At 43.4% G+C, this 7,125-nt stretch overlaps 1 long non-coding RNA gene across 1 annotated transcript in view; it reads left to right on the top strand.

Moving 5' to 3' along the window:
* The first annotated feature begins 6,781 nt into the window (after nucleotides 1-6,781).
* LOC121562167 overlaps nucleotides 6,782-7,125 on the top strand; it is a 556-nt gene continuing 212 nt past the window's right edge. Inside the window, exons 1-2 of the long non-coding RNA XR_006658355.1 lie at nucleotides 6,782-6,863; nucleotides 6,911-7,125. The exon at nucleotides 6,911-7,125 is cut by the window's right edge and continues 212 nt beyond it. This is a non-coding gene — a long non-coding RNA (uncharacterized LOC121562167). The remainder of the gene's footprint in view (nucleotides 6,864-6,910) is intronic.

The following is a 7,125-nucleotide window of genomic DNA, read 5'->3' on the forward strand; positions in this document are numbered from 1 at the left end:
ATGGCCTCTATGTATGGCCTATATGTATGGCCTCTATGTATGGCCTCTATGTATGGCCTCTATGTATGGCCTCTATATGTATGGCCTCTATGTATGGCCTCTATGTATGGCCTCTATGTATGGCCTCTATGTATGGCCTACATGTATGGCCTCTATGTATGGCCTATATGTATGGCCTCTATATGTATGGCCTCTATGTATGGACTCTATGTATGGCCTCTATGTATGGCCTCTATGTATGGCCTATATGTATGGCCTATATGTATGGCCTCTATGTATGGCCTCTATGTATGGCCTCTATGTATGGCCTCTATGTATGGCCTCTATGTATGGCCTCTATGTATGGCCTCTATATGTATGGCCTCTATGTATGGCCTCTATATGTATGGCCTCTATATGTATGGCCTCTATATGTATGGCCTCTATATGTATGGCCTCTATGTATGGCCTCTATGTATGGCCTATATGTATGGCCTATATGTATGGCCTCTATGTATGGCCTCTATGTATGGCCTCTATGTATGGCCTCTATGTATGGCCTATATGTATGGCCTCTATGTATGGCCTCTATGTATGGCCTCTATGTATGGCCTCTATGTATGGCCTCTATGTATGGCCTCTATGTATGGCCTCTATGTATGGCCTCTATGTATGGCCTCTATGTATGGCCTCTATGTATGGTCTCTATATGTATGGCCTCTATATGTATGGCCTCTATGTGTATGGCCTCTATGTGTGTTCTCTATGTGTGGCCTCTATGTGTGGCCTCTATGTGTGGCCTCTATGTATGGCCTCTATATGTATGGCCTCTATATGTATGGCCTCTATGTATGGCCTCTATGTATGGCCTCTATGTATGGCCTCTATATGTATGGCCTCTATGTATGGCCTCTATATGTATGGCCTATATGTATGGCCTCTATATGTATGGCCTCTATCTAGACTAGGACAACTGGACGTGATTACAGCGCCTTCGGAAAGTATTCAGACCCCTTCCCCTTTCCCACATTTTGTTACATTACAGCCTTATTCTAAAATTGATACAATTTATATTTTTTCCTCGTCAATCTACACACAATACCCCATAATGACCCAATACCCCATAATGACAAAGTGAAAAAATGTTTTTAGAAATGTTTGCAAATGGATAAAAAAAAAAAAACGGATACCTTATTTACATAGGTATTCAGACCCTTTGCAATGAGACTCGAAAAATTGAGCTCCGTTGCATCCTGTTTCCATTGATCATCCTTGAGATGTTTCTACAACTTGATTGGAGTCCACCTGTGGTAAATTCAATTGATTGGACATGATTTGGAAAGGCACACACCTGTCTATATAAGGTCTCAGAGTTGATAGTGCATGTCAGAGCAAAAACCAAGCCATGAGGTTGAAGGAATTGTCCGCAGAGCTCCGAGACAGGATTGTGTCGAGGCACAGATCTGGGGAAGGGTACCAAAAAACCTTGGTCAGGGAGGTGACCAAGAACCCGATTGTTACTCTGACAGAGCTCCAGAGTTCCTCTGTGGAGATGGGAGAACCTTCCAGAAGGACAACCATCTCTGCAGCACTCCACCAATCAGCCCTTGATGGTAGAGTGGTCAGACGGAAGCCACTCCTCAGTAAAAGGCACATGACAGCCCGCTTGGAGTTTGCCAAAAGGCACCTAAAGGACTCTCAGACCATGAGAAACAAGATTCTCTGGTCTGATGAAACCAAGATTGAACTCTTTGTCCTGAATGCCAAGCGTCACGTCTGGAGGAAACCTGGCACCATCCCTACGGTGAAGCATGGTGGTGGCAGCATCATGCTGTGGGGATGTTTTTCAGCGACAGGGACTGGGAGACTAGTCAGGATCGAGAGAAAGATGAACGGAGCAAAGTACAGAGAGATCCTTGATGAAAACCTGCTCCAGAGCGCTCAGGACCTCAGACTGGGGCGAAGGTTCACCTTCCAACAAGACAACGACCCTAAGCATACAGCCAAGACAACGCAGGAGTGGCTTCGGGACAAGTCTCTGAATGTCCTTGAGTGGCCCAGCCAGAGCCCAGACTTGAACCCGATCGAACATCTATGGAGAGACCTGAAAATCGCTGTGCAGCGACGCTCCCCATCCAACCTGACAGAGCTTGAGAGGATCTGCAGAGAAGAATGGGAGAAACTCCCCAAATACAGGTGTGCCAAGCTTGTAGCGTCATACCCAAGAAGACTCTAGGCTGTAATCGCTGCCAAAGGTGCTTCAACAAAGTACTGAGTAAAGGGTCTGAATACTAAATGTGAATCATTCCGTTTTAATTTGTTTAAAAAACAGTTTTTGCTTCGTCATTACGGGGTATTGGGTGTAGATTGATGAGGGGGGAAAAACTATTTAATCAATTTTAGAATAAGGCTGGAATGTATGAAGAGAAAGTCAAGGGGTCTGAATACTTTTCAGAATGCACTGCGGCTGTAAAAGAAGACACACCATATTTATATTTTGGTAAAATGCTTTTATTTATCTAGTTAACCACTATAAATACAACAAGCTGAAAAAATACACCAGCGTAGAAAACTGTCCCAGGTCTAAAGGAGAGTTTGGCAATAAGGCACACTAAGGAACGTTTACAGTGGTATTATTCATATTATTATTATTATTATCTCTTTAATAGGCACGTGTTGTTCTGTTAGAGATGTTAGACGACACTTCGGGGGGGGGTGTCGTCGGTAGAGGTCAGTTTCTCTCAGCTCTATTCATTCTGAATGGCTCCGTAGACCTCCATATTAAAGAGACTGATATCTCTGTCCTCCCCACTACACAACACCCAGCACAAAACAAACAAATTGTACATTACATTTTATATGTTAACATAATACACTAAATTACATGGCAAATTTGAATGTTCAAACTATTTTTGAAAAAAAACAACTACATTTTAAAATATATTTTAGTTTTATCTCTAAACTAGGTCTATAGGAAAGAAACCGTGTTTACTCTTGGAATATATTATAGCATTTCTTCTGACTTCATACACAACACACGTAATGCATATATTAAATATATCCTGACTTCTTGTCACCATAAAACAATGCAATAAAAGTTACTCATCAGTATTTAAAGAAATTCCAGTTTTCTTGACAGAGAAGCCCTTTACAGGCCAGCCCAAGAGAGAAACAAACGAGGAGAGGAGAGGAGAGGAGAGGAGAGGATAGCTCTTTACAGGCCAGCCAGAGAGAAGAGACAGAGAGAGAGAGGAAGAGAGGAGAGAGAGAGAGAGAGGGAGAGAGAGAAAGAGAGAGAGAGGAGGAGAGGAGAGAGAGAGGGAGGAGAGAGGGAAAGAGAGAGAGAGGAGGAGAGGAGAGGAGAGCTCTTTACAGGCCAGCCAGAGACAGAGAGACCGTTGAGCCTGATATTCCAAAATACTGTTGAATCCATTTCAATCCCAACTGCCTATCTCCTTCAAGTTCACCAGCATCAACACAACTAACACCCCCACTACAAAAAAAAACTACAAAAAAAGAAACCAAAAAGACTTCAATAGAGAAATAGAGAGTGATACAGGGAGGGCAACATTTAGTCTCAGCTTCTCTCTCTTCTCTCCCACAAACAAACATTGGTCAGACTATTGGTGTAGCAGCTTTAGATGTGTTTCCACACAGATCTGGAGGGTGATGTGAGTTAGTTACCAGCAGGTCAGGTCAGGTCTTACAGGAGTTACACCTATAGGGGGCACTGTAGGGTCAGCGAGAACCTGTGTGTGTGTGTGTGTGTGTGTGTGTGTGTGTGTGTGTGTGTGTGTGTGTGTGTGTGTGTGTGTGTGTGTGTGTGTGTGTGTGTGTGTGTGTGTGTGTGTGTGTGTGTGTGTGTGTGTGTGTGTGTGTGTGTGTGTGTGTGTGTGTGTGTGTGTGTGTGTGTGTGTGTGTGTGTGTGTGTCTCTAAGGCTTAGTTCCAGTTGTCAAGTTAGTTTTCAATAGAATTCTATTCCTCTTCACGAAACTCTTAAGGGCCCCGGTGGGCTGAGTTTCTACCAAGCTAAAATATGGAAATGTTTTAAGATGGTCATACCAAGGATCAATTAGCTATTTGATTTTGAATTTTAGGATAAAAAAAATATATATACAAAAATGATTAGCCCATAGAAACACATTGAATAACATATTCATACATGTCAGAGTCCAGAGGAAGTACTGTATGTGTTGAAGTCTCTGTCCTCTATCTGAAGCTCAGAAATGTTTTTTTTTTTTTATATATATTTTTTTTAAATAATCAACCCAATTTTTTTTTACACTAAAGTACCTCCATAAAGGTTTTAAACTGGTACCTCCTAGTCTTGTGAGGCTTGTGGGCATCCTAGAGCAGCTAAGTATGTGTTCGCGTTCGGCAATTTTCGATGGTCATATTAGCGTGTAGCCACAGACAGAAGTTGGCAGATCGGCTTCAGATTTACCGACTTCAGAAGAGTCCCCCCCCGTGACGCTCGTGTCTGTGAGTCTCATCTCTCCGCAGAGGAGTCATATTAGGTTTTGGAGGCCCCAAACCGTTAAGGACTCTACAGAAATATTTGCGAGAAGACCGATTTTCGGGATGTTTTCTGATGGCCGCGACAGGGCAGATGCGGTGGATTGAGACGAACAGCAAAAAGACACCAGATATAACTTAAACTGACAGATTTTTTAAGGATTTTTGTATTATGTTAATTATTTTCAGCGGGGGGACGTGGACTCTTAGTTACCTTCTAAACTGGGGTTGTTTCATGTTTGCTACATGCAAACAGATGGCAATGCTGTAAAACACAGCAAAACGCTGAATGTATAAAATACATCCCCGCACTTCATATCTGTTACGGGAAATCTGTTGCCTTTATAAATGAGCGAGAGAGAGAGAGAGAGAGAATACTAGGTTTGTGTTCAGTTGGTATGAAACCAAGGAGATCCAGCCCAGAGAGATATAGGCAGGGATTCCATCTGATCGCGGGTTGTCGACGATGCTGCTCAATTGGAAATTACCTTTTAAATGTTAAGGGGGCTATAGCACGGTTTGGGATTTAATCCCGGTCACAGTCTCTGATCCAACATCCAGACTAGCTGAGAATGAAGCAGTCTATTGGGGCATGTAGTATAGTGTGGGTAGTAAAAGGCTCTGCAGTCGAGCTCAGAGAGACATATCTCTAGTAGAAAGGCACTGCAGTCGAGCTCAGAGATCTTAAGACCTGGTAGCGGAAAGGCACAATAGTCGAACTCAGAGAGACAGATCTCTAGTAGAAAGGCACTGCAGTCGAGCTCAGAGATCTTAAGACCTGGTAGCGGAAAGGCACAATAGTCGAACTCAGAGAGACAGATCTCTAGTAGAAAGGCACTACAGTCGAGCTCAGAGATGAGGCTTACAGTGGTTTTGAAGCCCAGCTGAGTGTGACGCTGCTAGCTTAGCATAACGCTGCTAGCTTAGCATAACGCTAACAGTGTGTTTCGGTAAGCTTTAGCATGTGCCAGTAGAGCGTTTCAGTTAGCTTAGCATAACGCGGACATAACTTTTGTTAGCTTAGCGAATGCTAGTAATGTGTTTTAAGGTTAGCTTAGCGTACGTAGCGTATGCAAACGCTGGAGAGCGTCGAGTCTAGCTCGTTTCAGCCTAGGGGAGGAGTCAAAAATAATAAAACGCCTCCGTCCATATTTGTTCACCTTATAAGAATCAAGCAATTTACAAACAATTTAGAATAAAGAAAAGAACAACAACATTATCAAATAAAAACGGTTCAGTCTTAGTCTGCTGGAGGAGACAGTGAAGTGACGGTCATGTTCCAGAACACAAGTACAACAAACAAACACATCTAAAAATGCCCATAAAACTACACGTTTTAAATGATACCCAGTATTACAGTATCTGAAAGCTAATATATAGATACCCCCCAACAACACCCAACAACAAGCAAACTCATCTATGAAGCTAACAGCAAACAGCACGGACGGATTCATGAAAACAACTTAAAATACAAACTCTTTTAATAAATTCAAAAAACAAAACGTCTTCAGTAGTTTCTGTCGTATTATTTTTTTTTTTTGTAATTTCATTTTGTATTTTGTTATATTTTTGTTTAAAGTGTTTTACTAAAGTTAAAAAAAAAAAAAAAAAAGTAAAATCTCTTTATTTTCTACTTCAGAGAACAAACAACAGAAACATTAAATATTCGGTTTCACCACTTCCATAAATACTGAAGTGGACCTTCAATGTTCTTGTTGCCCGGGCAACAGGGAGGAGAGAGGATGGGGTCAGGTGACAGGTCAGGTGACAGGGTGATGAAGTGATGTCAGAGGGGGGAGGGGTATAGCTAAAGGTCTGGTCTTGGCTTGGACTGGTCTTCTCCTTTCAGTGGGTCTTATACGTTCTCCTACACAGTCTGCTACACAGTCAGTGGTTCTGATGGGGGGTGGATGTTCAAATGTAACCCTACTGCTGCTCTCAGTCTATATCTATAGTGAGACACTGTATCTACAGTATATACTGTATGTACTCAAATCCTCCCTCCTGGAGGTCCGGAGTACTTCTGCTTTTGTTGTTCTACCTGATCATTAAATGGTACCCACCTGGTGTCCCAGGTCTAAACAGGGGGGCCTGATCATTAATGGTACCCACCTGGTGTCCCAGGTCTAAACAGGGGGCCTGATCATTAATGGTACCCACCTGGTGTCCCAGGTCTAAACAGGGGGGCCTGATCATTAATGGTACCCACCTGGTGTCCCAGGTCTAAACAGGGGGGCCTGATCATTAAATGGTACCCACCTGGTGTCCCAGGTCTAAACAGGGGGGCCTGATCATTAATGGTACCCACCTGGTGTCCCAGGTCTAAACAGGGGGCCTGATCATTAATGGTACCCACCTGGTGTCCCAGGTCTAAACAGGGCCTGATCATTAAATGGTCCCCACCTGGTGTCCCAGGTCTAAACAGGGGGGCCTGATCATTAATGGTACCCACCTGGTGTCCCAGGTCTAAACAGGGGGGCCTGATCATTAATGGTACCCACCTGGTGTCCCAGGTCTAAACATGGGGGGCCTGATCATTAATGGTACCCACCTGGTGTCCCAGGTCTAAACAGGGGGGCCTGATCATTAATGGTACCCACCTGGTGTCCCAGGTCTAAACAGGGGGGGCC

The sequence above is a fragment of the Coregonus clupeaformis genome, unplaced genomic scaffold (assembly GCF_020615455.1).
Source record: "Coregonus clupeaformis isolate EN_2021a unplaced genomic scaffold, ASM2061545v1 scaf0170, whole genome shotgun sequence".
Lineage (NCBI taxonomy): Eukaryota > Metazoa > Chordata > Actinopteri > Salmoniformes > Salmonidae > Coregonus > Coregonus clupeaformis.